This window comes from Malaclemys terrapin, chromosome 2 (assembly GCF_027887155.1).
Source record: "Malaclemys terrapin pileata isolate rMalTer1 chromosome 2, rMalTer1.hap1, whole genome shotgun sequence".
NCBI lineage: Eukaryota > Metazoa > Chordata > Testudines > Emydidae > Malaclemys > Malaclemys terrapin.
The window spans coordinates 62753709-62765561 of record NC_071506.1 but is presented as its reverse complement, the minus strand read 5'-3'; the positions used below and the strand labels follow the sequence as shown (position 1 = coordinate 62765561).

At 39.6% G+C, this 11853-nt stretch overlaps 1 long non-coding RNA gene across 1 annotated transcript; it reads left to right on the top strand.

Annotated features, from left to right (window-relative positions):
* The first annotated feature begins 8975 nt into the window (after positions 1-8975).
* On the top strand, positions 8976-10046 carry LOC128831138 (uncharacterized). The gene is made up of 2 exons (XR_008443766.1): positions 8976-9005; positions 9626-10046. It is a non-coding gene; the product is annotated as an uncharacterized LOC128831138 (long non-coding RNA).
* The last annotated feature ends 1807 nt before the right edge of the window (positions 10047-11853 follow it).

Here is an 11853-nt window from a genome sequence, read left to right as displayed (position 1 = left end):
TTTCTGTATTGTAGTTTAAATAAATTACCAAAACAATTGAAACTGGTGTGATTATATTGCATTATTTTGACAAATAACATATAGAGAATTTTGCATTTTTTGGTGCAGAATCCCCCGAGGAGTAGAAAATAGTAAGACAGCAAGGTTTCCTTCTATAGTCTAGGGACTTACTCACTGCTGTATTAGTTATTTTATTTCTTTTAGCAACAAACTAAGAGTGTAAGCTGGCTTACACCAATGAATGCTTGTGTTCACTTCTGTGAGTGAAATATAAATGCAGCTTCTCTGTGATACTCAGTTGGGACTCTGTGGGAACTATAGCAATCAATCTCTGAATTTCTAAAGGACTGCCACAGAAATTAAATGTAAGGCAAGTAAATTTTGCTAGCCCCCTTTCTGTCCCCTGGCTAACACAAACTTGAATTATATAGAATTCTCACTAGTCAAAGTAAATTGCAGCTGATGACAATAAGTGTGATTCTGGGGGGCACAGGCAGGAGAAATAGCCTAGTCCCAGAGTGTTCCTTCTGAATTAGCAATGCAGATTTAGAGAAGTGGTGTCTAGTGGCCTGGTACAACCAACAGCTCCCTCCTCCTTGTAATGGCTCACAAATCTGAGACCGGAGGTTCCTCTCTTCAGCTCCCCAAATACTCTGTCCCCCATAAATTCTGCTTCCAATGTTAGAGGGACATAAATGCCTCCTCCCACAAGGTAGAGACAGACGTATTGCTGAGGCTAGGACCCTACCTGGGTGCTGCTCTGATACTTTTGCTACAGATGTCACCGCAGCAGTACTCCTGGAAACTGAAGTGATACTAGAAAAGAGCAAACTAGATCTTGAAATAATTAATAAACCCATCAAACCCAGTTGACATTTTTGGTTACACAGATTTCAATTTTATTAAAGTGAAGTGTATGGAAAAGCATCAGGACACTCACACTTTAATGTTCCATTTTTTATTATATTGTTGCAACAGCAACATAAAACAAAGAAAGAAAACAGTTGTATACATATCACAGAAAGCTTTTGATCTGACTCAAAATGATAGAGAAAGCGAGAGGGTAGATGGAAGATATTGAACCATCACTTCATATTGACTGAGATGAAGCCTTTATATAGTCTAAGCCTGCATATCAACATTGTTCCAAAAATGTATTACAGAGATAATCAAATGTGTCCACTCTTTCTTGTAGCCTCTAAATCCCCTTTTCATGTGATGCCATCTGAGTTAATGATTCATTTCTTCTCTATAGATGGTTATCTTTCCAAAGCCCTAAATAAACTTTTTAAAAATCAAGATCAATATTCTCAGGCAATTTTTTCAAAGGCAATGTCGTAAACATAAAAATGGGAACCTGAATGTTCCAGGAATTCTAAGCAGCATCAGAGTAACCTCTCATATATGCATAATCTTAACTCAGAATTTACATACCTTACTCTGTTTCCAGATTTATATGTGGAAAAGAGTCTATGTGCTTCCGAGACCTCCAACACAAGCTCTTAATCCTAAATGACACATTTTATATGGTGTCAGTACATGTGTTTACAACTCTGAGTATAGATTTGCATGCTCTCCGGACTTTTATAACTCTCTATCTGCAGTCTGCCCCACTGCCAGCTTGTACACCTTTTTTCCTGCATACCCTGCCCCAACATTCGTTCTAAAAGAGGAGGAGAAGCAGGACGGATATGCTTGTGTGAAGATGCTTTTGCCAACCTCTTTACATACGGCAGTGTGAAGTCTGCTGCTACTCATTACTGCTATACAGGGAGGAAAGGGTGCTGGTGAAGGTTCTACTGGTGCTTGCTTCACCAACACAGAGTGCAGAAGACTACACCATCACATGCCTTGTGAAAGGGGGTTTGAAGCTTCCACTGCTGCTGTAAAAGAACAGCATTCAGTTGCTGAGGGAACCCCAGTGAGACTACCCTGCTGATTCAAGAAGGATGGGATCTGATGCCTCTGACCTGGGAGCATGGAGCTAGGGGACAAATATTCTTTCTCCCTCTTCCACACCTAAATTTTAGATTGGAGAGGCACATTTCCTTGAGTCTTCTCAGCACTGGGAAATGCATTTTAAGAGTCAACTTCATAGCTATGTGTGTATTTGTGGGCTTAGGGTAAAATACTGGCCCCACTGAAGTCAATGTGAGTTTTTTTCCATTGTCTTTAATGGGACCAGGATGTCACCCTTAAAGTAAAATCAGAAATGGAGCAGTAGGACATATGGATCTTTAAAGGCTTAATTTTATTATTATTATTTATTATTCAGCATCAAAAATCAATTCACTGTTAATTATAAGTTTCTGAGTTAGGCCTGGCAATTCAAAACAAGCACAGCTAGAGTAGCTTAGTTCAAGCACCACCTAGTGGATCTATTTAAGAACATAAAGAATTGATATAAAAAATCTTGTTAGTTTACAAAGCCAGTCATAGCAGCTACCAGTTTCTTATCTCTAAATATTATTATAATTAATTTATTGCTATCCTCAGCTAGTGATTGGTCCTGTACAAAACATCAAGCCAGTCCTTGCAAATACTAGTAAAAGACCAATAATATGATTATTTTAGATGTTCAAAGCACCAAATATATGCAATATTTCATACTGGACCTCAAAATAAAATGTCCCCATTCCCACTCAGTGTCCCAAACATTAAAAATTATATGAAATGTAATGAGAAGTTTTGAATTAATCTAAAATTGTTCAGTTAATGCAAACATCTATATGTAGGAAGCTAGCAAAAAAATGTTATTTTAAAACTAGAGACAGCAAGAGATACTGAGAGCTCTGGATTTTATTAATGAAAAGAATATAATACTCCTGGGGGAATTCTGTGCCACTGTGCATGCTCAGGATTCATGTCCCCTGCAGTTTTCTTTGCTTTCCTGCAGAAAAATGACTTTCTGATGTGGAAGCAAAGACAAGCCACAAGAGCGGTCAGGCGCCCCTCCCGAGCAGTGTGGGCACGTTGTTTCTTGTGCCTGGAGCAGCCGGCAGAGAGGTAAATCATTGTGGGGGGATAAGGTGGGGATGGGGATGCCCTGGCTGTTGGCTCCTACCCAGCACCAAGCTCAACTTCTCTTCCCCAGCAAGTAGTGACCAGGACCAGGTCAGACCCACCCCCAGAAATCTCCTGGGCTGAAGGAAGCTCCACATTCCCACACCCTCGCTTCCTGCCCCCCATTGCTCCTCAGCTGTGGAGGGAGGGATCACAATATGGGGAGCTGTTCCCCCATCCACCCAATCCCTGTGCATCCAGACCCCCCGCACTCAGAACCGGACCCCCTGCACCCATCGAGTCCCCTGCATGTGAACCCCTACCCCGCTGAGCCTCACCCCCTGAATGGGGAGTCCCCCTGCATCCAGATGCACCCCAACGAACTCCACCCTCTGCATCCGGACCCCTACCTCTGCACCCCACCCCGCTGAGCCTGTCTCTTTGGCTCTGTTTAAGAGCCGGGCTGCCCGAGCGCTACCGGCTTCGGGCAGCCCCCATGCCTCCGGACCCTGCGCCGCCGGAGCCCAGGAGGGGAAGTGCCCGGCTGGTGGCGCAGGGTCCGGAGGCAAGGGGGCTGCCCAAAGCCCAAGCGCTACCGGCTTCATGGTTTGCCGGGCAGCCTCCAGACCCTGCGCCCTGGGCTAGGCGCTTCCCCTCCCGGGCTCCAGCTACGCTGGGGAAGCGCTGGCCGGGGGCGCAGGGTCTGGGGGCTGCCCGGCAAACCGTGAAGCCGGTAGCGCTCGGGCAGCCCTTTCCGCGTGGCTGGGAGTGGGAGGGAGGAGGGGGCGGAGTTAGGGCGGGGTTGGGGTGGGGAAGGGGCGGAGTTGGGGCAGAGCTGGGGTGGGGAAATGGGCGGGGCCAGGGCCCCATGGAGGATTCTCTTTTTTTATTTGTTAAATATGGTAACCCTAGTCAGCACCCAAAACTAAATGTTTTACCAGCAAACTGTCTTGTCCCTCCTGACTCAATGGACTTGGACCAAGTCACAAATACTTCAGTAGACATGTCTTGGGTAATTAAGGGGTAGGCAATATTCCTTATAATCAAGATCTAGAGAAATGAAAGTGTTCTCAGGCTTTTAAAAATAAAAAAATGGTGGAGTGATGTTTAAATTAAATTAAAATTAATGGAGATATCCTATCTCCTCGAACTGGAAGGGACCTTAAAAGGTCATTGAGTCCAGCCCCCTGCCTTCAGTAGCAGGACCAAGTACCAATTTTGCCCCAGATCCCTAGGTGGCCCCCTCAAGGATTGAACTCACAATCACAACCCTGCATTTAGCAGGCTAATACTCAAACCACTGAGCTATCCCTCCCCCCAATAAGCCCAATATGTGGAAAGTACTGTAATGTCAGAGTCAGTGTAGCCACTTGTAAGATACAACCAGCAAAGTCTGGTGGATCAAAATAGTGGCAATCAAAAACTAATGAATGAATTGAGAGGAGAAACCAAGAGTGGTACAAGATCTTCAGATTGTGAAAACTGTACAGAGTGGACCAAAATTATTGGTATTAAGGCAGTTGACCAGAACCTCAGTGAAATAGACTAATGAAAGGGTTCAGAGAGTATTACCAGCACCAATTTAACACTAAAGAGAGAAGTAAGGATCCTAGAAGAGACTGTATATGTCCCTTAGACAAGTATGTAGAAATGGGTTTTGGATAAAAATGTGTTGTGTACTAACCAATAATACTAGTGGGTTCATATGGCATATAACTTAATATAGCATTTATTTAAAAAATTCATATATTTAGAAGGCAATCCATTCTTTTAGTTGCTTTTATTTGCTTTTTAAAGTACTATTCACATACTTCTAGCAGAGGAATATATTTTTATTACAGTTTTATAATACATAATTGAAGGTAAATCAGATCTCCTTTGTCAGTAAGGTGTAGCTACACATAGTAGTAATCCTAAATCATAGTCTGTCCAACAGAAAACAGGTAGGTATTTTTATTTGGTTGAGCAGCAATGACTAAATGATATGCCTATTAAGTGCCTGGTTACTTTTAAATTTTAATCACTAGTTTTCCCTCTTTATTTTGATTATTAATATAGGAGATATTTGTGTCTGGGTGTGTGCATTAAAATACATTATCACTTTAAAACAGAATTTGAGTTGTACTCTATTATCCTTATCAAAATGGAAAAATCATATTTTTATATCCATTTGCTCATGATATTGTCTTGTAAGTATGTAAATGCCAAAATCCCACCCAAAAAGGTCTCTCTTTATTTAGTGGCTAAAAATGTTATTTTAATGATCATCTTGTGGGAAGCTCTGAATCTGTGTCACCAAATAGATAAAGGTCATAGGATTTACAGCTAACAAGCTAAGCCCCTTCCCTAGGTTTGTACTTATGTGCTATAGTCAAGTGACTCAAATAAAAATATCAAAAATCCTGAGTCATGAGCTATAGCCTCCCACACAGACAGGTCCAGAGAAACAGTTTCATAGAGAAACTAACTCAGCCTTGCAAAATTCTATGTACCCAGTGTGATTAATTTTTTCCCCATCATCATAATGATGAAAGGGTGGGTGGATAGCTTTTGTGCATGGGCTGGCATATTTTGATGAGAGCTTTGATACATTTAGCCCATATTAAAATGATAAAACTCCCTACTCTATCTCCCATGCTTTGAGGGCCAAATTCAGTCACAGTGTCAGTGGTCACATCTCCATTAATTTTGTGCTGACATCAGGGCATTCCTCTTTGCCCTCTTCTGAAAGAAGACTAGCCTCTTTAAAGTTATATTGTACTGTTATGAGCTGGGTGAAACTGATGTGTGAATGCACCCTTCACTTGGGAGAGTTGTAAGAACATTTAAGGGACCATACCTAAAACAAAGCCTAATAGAATATGCCCAGAAACTAGCATGATGTCAGTGGAGGGTTCCCCTGGTTATTATGACTAAGTGTGCCAAGGGGAGGCAGAACAAAAACTGGGAGAGACAGACAAATAGCTGGAAGGAGCAGCTGAACGCGTCATTTCTGACCCTGGAAGAAACCTGGGGAGAGGTTTTTCGATCAGTGTGCAGTCTGAAATGAGTTCTTGGTGTTATAAGCAAAAGATGTCCCCTGCTATGTGAGTTCTTCTGTGCTTAGAGACACAGGACTTCATACGTTCCTTGTAAACAAATAAGATTGCATCAAAAAAGAAATACCTGACTATCACCAATTTCTCCTCCTAATAGGAACATCACCAGAACACTGACTTTTGATCTCGGGTCAAAAAAGGGGAAACAGTCCCTTAAAGGTCTTGTGTTGTACAATGAGACCTCCCAGTCCATATCAAACTACAGAGGGACAAACACCTGCCCATCTGCTCTGCAAGAATTGTGCTCCCAAGGACTCAGAAACCCTGGTTAGAATCCATATCAGGATCTATTAGCAAAGCTTCACTTCCCTGGGAGTAGTAGTTGTCAGGAGAATGTGTACTTTCCAGCATGTTCTCCAATACAAGATTTGCTATAGTGCACTGCAGATAAATTGGGTGGTAATGGGTCTGAGAGTGTTTCCCTGTTGAGCCAGAAGGGCTTGTACACTACATCACATACATTTTATCTTTTTATATATATATATATATATATATACACACACATATATATATATATAATACGTGTATGCTTAAGTACCTGATAAGTGGAGTATAAATGCCTAGAGAATGGTGGATAATATGAATATTTTCACATACACACTCAAATAGGAAACATTGTTCTTGACCTATTTTTATCTGTTTTGTCACTTGAATGATCAATATTTCTAAGATCTCCTTCTTTCCCCTCTCAAAAAAGCAACCACGACTGGAAAAAAATTGCTTCTGGACTGGGATTTATCTGATTTTTAGGCTGGAGTGAATTTTTATAGAGGTCTTACTGATATTACATAATTATATAAATAAGGTATTATAAACCCCTAAAAGGAATTATGAGGTAATTGGGATGCAGCTTTAACAACAAGGTTCTAAACACTAGCCCTATAATTACAAAAAAGATTTGACTTATTCAGAACTTTAATAGAACGCCCATCTGAAGTCAGAGCACCCGCACAGATAAGTGTCTATAAATAGGGATAAAGTGTGGGATGAGAAATTATTTTTACTTTTCAAGTATTAGTCACAGCAAGCTAATTTGGAGCTTGCTTTAGAACTGATGCCCTTCCAGTTACCTGATAGGTTATTTTATATAGCACATCTAGTACAACATATTACCCCTGAATCTGACCACTAACAAACTAAAGTACCTAGCAAAGAAAGCCCTAAGAAAAAGAGACTCATCAGGGACAGCAGCTTTTTAACAAGTTTTACAAGGTTATAAAACTGATCAAACTTTTCCAAATTTAGAAATCAGCTTAATGTAACATGAGGTGGAATAGATGCTGGGAACTGAGCCAAAAACATTATTCTTCCAAGGACTGTCATTGTCGGACTCAAGGACAACAATGGACAAAGGAGGCACCAATGGAAAAAAATGGTAACCTCTTGCACACTGCAAATAATCAGTAATTATTTTTGGGGGGGAAAATGTCCCACAAGTCAGTTCCGTGACATGGCAACTGCCACAAAATAAAAGAGGGTTTTTTGGTCCAGATGTCAATATGAACCAAACGAAGGCAGAAACAGAGACGCTATTACATTTAAGTCAACACTTAGGAAATATTTTATGGCTATTGGTAGTCTGCCTGATTGTGCATGATGAGGAACTCCCCTTCTATTAAGGGTAGAAACATTTATCTGCTCACTAATTTTTAAACTTTTTTTCTGAAATAAGCACCACAGTAAGTTTATAGATTAAATAGCTAAATGGGACTGTTGTCTAGTTTGATCTAGCAAATATGGGTTTAACTATGAGAATATCCTTGATTCAGAGGTCAGGGAGAGAGAGAGTTCAGACAGCTCTTCTTTGAGCTGATCATGAAATTTGACATCTGACATTGTTCATGAGTAACAAAGGAAGTAATGAATTCAGGTCATGCTTCTCTGTGAGCTGGAACTGTCATCTCTAAGCTTTTTCTCAGGAAAACACATTACCACCTAAGGCTGGGATTTTCAAAGGAGCCTAAGGAGTTAGGTGACCAAATGAAACCATAGAATTACCCATAGTTCCTCAAAACAAAATGTTACTGAAACAGGAATTGAAAGCCTGGGCTGCTGTGCAGGAGTGCTAAATGTCACAGGCCAAACAGTACTAAAGAAGCTTTTGTGACTAAAGGCTACAATAAGTAGGCAAATAAGGTAGTACGTTACTCACCTAAAATAAGCTATCCACATTCAATTCTGCATCGTTTTCTCCAATCTAGGTTTCAAGGTGACCTGCAGCACAAAGTATGGGTGGAAATGGGCTTTTGCCTTCTTTTGTTTCTTTATAAAGACAGCCTGAAAATTGTGTGTGCCTTTTAAAAAAATAAATAAATTTCTGCCTTTTTTGCAAAAAAAATCAGGTTTTGTCTTTCCTGGAGTACTGAGTGGCTGGCTGAAGAACAGGTAGGATTATGGCATCATAACTACCAAGGATGTAAAACCTGAGTACTTAAGAGGGGACTTAAAGTCTGGGGCCAAGATTTGAAGAAGTGCCTAAAGTTAGGTTCCTAAACCCATTACGTATTGCTGGATAATCAGTACTTTTGAAAATCAGGTCACTTATTTAGGAGCATAAATTCAGGCATTCTTTTTTTAATTAATCTCCTTTCTTGATGTTAATATCTATTTAACTAAAATATTTTGGAGAGAAGTTATGAGAAGCTCAACAATGCATCCCCTTCATTTAACAACAGAGAAAGCACTCTGTGATGGGGTGCCTACCATGCCCTGCCCCGGAAGAAGCGATGGAGGTGAGTCCTCTGAGAAGTTGCGTGAAGCATGGCCAATCAGGGAGGAGTTGCAGGGAGCAACCAATCCAGGCCCAGCAGGCTCAGATAAAAGGGAGCTGCAGGGCAGAGTAGAATCAGATGCTGCTGGGAGCCCAGGGAGTAAGGACTGTGTTCCTGGAGGGCTGAGAGACCTGTAAGTACCTTGTACAGAGCAGCTGCTGGCAGGGACCTAGGGAATAAGATGGAGCTATTGGCTGGCTGCTGGAACTGAGCAATTGAGGGCCCTGAGATGAGGGCAAAGAAGGTGCTGGGGGCATGGGGAAGCGGCTCAGGGAAATATAGCAGTATCTAGAGAAGTTAAAGAGATGCTGTTGCAGGGGGACTCCGTCTCCTATCATTCCTATGTGTAGTTTCTCCTCTATGCGAGGATTTAGAGGGTGTAATTTAGCTCCGGACCATTCAAGTTAAACCCATGGAAAGATGTAACACATTATTAAATATGACCTATTTTAATGAGTTTATTATTTTCCTGTCTTGTTTACAGTGTTAAAGGCTTCTGTTTGCTTTTTCTAAGATTACTAAGGGAAGAAACATAGGAACACAAGATCATATTCAGTTACAAATGTATCATGGCGAAAGTCTAAATGCTGAGGATACACTTCAGCATATTTTGATGTAATTTAACTTAGTTGTTTATAGAGTACTATTTATTATCTCCTTAATAATTACTCTGTTCTGTGCACTTGGGAAGTACTCTCACGTCCCTTGTATTGAATACATGAATAAAAAGCAATACATGTATTTCTTTTCAAGAGAGCTAATTGTGTCTGACACCATCAGGTGGTCCAGAGACATCTACACAGAACACATCGTGGGACACCGTCAGTACTAGGATGAGTAAACGAGACTGGCGGTCAGGGAAATAAACCACTTCCTTCTCTGACGAACCCAGGGATGCACCCCATCCATGTAACTATTCACTACACCAATACTGACTTGGACTACATACATACATTCTATGGGTGGCATACCCGAGATCACTTATTCACTGACGCTTTAAAAACTCTCGCACCCCAATCTGGGTCTATGCTGGTTATGTAATATATGTATGTATCTTGTGAACTTTGTAATCTCTCATAACTCAAGCCTGACCTCTGATGTACAGTACCTTCCTTCTTAAACTTGTGTAAACTTGATTTTAAACATTAGCTTTAATAAAACTTTTACATCCTTTATTATCTCCTTAATAATTACTCTGTTCTGTGCACTTGGGAAGTACTGTTGTGTCCCTTGTATTGAGTACATTTATTGCCTTTATTCATGTATTTCTTTTTAAAAAGAAATTATCTAAAACCATCTGGTTACTGATAGTAATGTTTGTTTACTGTATGTGTATGTATAGTAGCTTTGGAAAGAGGGATTCTCTAAGGATAGGACAGTGATTTTTATGACAAACTTTTATTCCTATACAATATAGGTGTTGTATCTTCTGTTAAAAATACTGACATTTGTCTGTAGCCTTGATAATTTTCACCAATATATTTAAGTCAACACATTCTTAGGTCACTTTGGTCTTTAAAGACTTAGGAAATTCTGCAACTTTGATATTCAGATCATGATCTGGTTACAAAAAATGTCACTTCAATATGTACAATAAATGCCAAATGGTAAAAATCTCAGTGAAGAGCTGCTGAGTTGTCAGTTGTAGTTCAAATATGACTTATTCAAAACTAAACAAAGTAAATGAGCTGCACCTGAAACTACACTAAAAAAGATGGGTTAAGGGAACTGTAGAATCACTCACTACTGCATTAAGAAGTTCATAATTGAAATTTCTCAAATACCAAAGGTTAATTTAAGGAAGAATAAGAAAAGAACAATTCTCCCTAAAATAAGACTGTATTAAATAACAGTAAAGGTAATTAACCATTGGAAGAATTCACCTAGAGAGGTGATGGATTCTCCATTACTTGAAGTCTTTAAATCAAGATTGGATGCCTTTCTAAAAGATATGCTATACGTCAAATAGACGTTATGAGCTTGATGCAGCAATTACCAGGTGACGTTCTCTAGTCTGTATCATGCAGGGGGACACAGTAGATAATCCTAATGGTTCCTCCTGGCTTTAAAATCTGTGAAACTATGAATCTAGTAATTAATTTAAAATAATTACAAGTATCTCTCAAGTTTTAATTATTTTTTTTAAATCTAACCACTAATTAAACTTACTTTAATAGTGTCGTAGTATAGAGTTAAATAGATAGTTATGTTTAGTGGAAAAATTAAATATATTTATTTCTTAATTACATACAGTTGCAATTTTTAAAAAATCCCGATCATTTCAGTCCTTTTTATACAGTCTTTTTCTATGAACTTTCACAGTCGCAGGACTAGATGTCCTCGTTCCTAACAAATGTACCAAGAAGAATACCTCACTTCCGAGCATATTCTTCCCCTTGCTTCTGTAGTGCATTGACTTCCAATTTTAATATAGTCAATATACTCTCTGGCATGCATCTTTCAACATTCTCTGAGAGAGAATCTATTGATCTAAACATTTATACCTCACATCATCATGTTCTTTGAAAACCTAACAACTATGTTCTAAAACCTAGTTGTTTTTAAAATACATCACATATTTTTTTTTCTCTTGCAGTCTGTCTATTAGCACTGAAGGAAAAAATGTTTCTTGAGGCTAACTTAGACACCTTTTTTACTCTGTAAGTTAAATCAGCCATTAAATTGGCACTGACAGTAGTGTTCAGAAAAATCCAAAAGGTTTCTAGAGGCCAAAGGAAAGATTTTGATAACAAGCTAATGATTTTCATGACTAAATAAAGGGAACTGTTCTTTTCTTCAGCTTCCTGATCGTCTAGTGGGTTCCCCAAGACTACATTTGCACTGTGTGTATGTTATGGACATCTATAATGCAAATCTTATGCTCTATAGTATAATACTGGTAGATGCTGGAATCAAAATATAATGGTTCCCATCCCATGTAAAGTAATTTTATTGATGTAACAATTATAAGGGTATAGAAA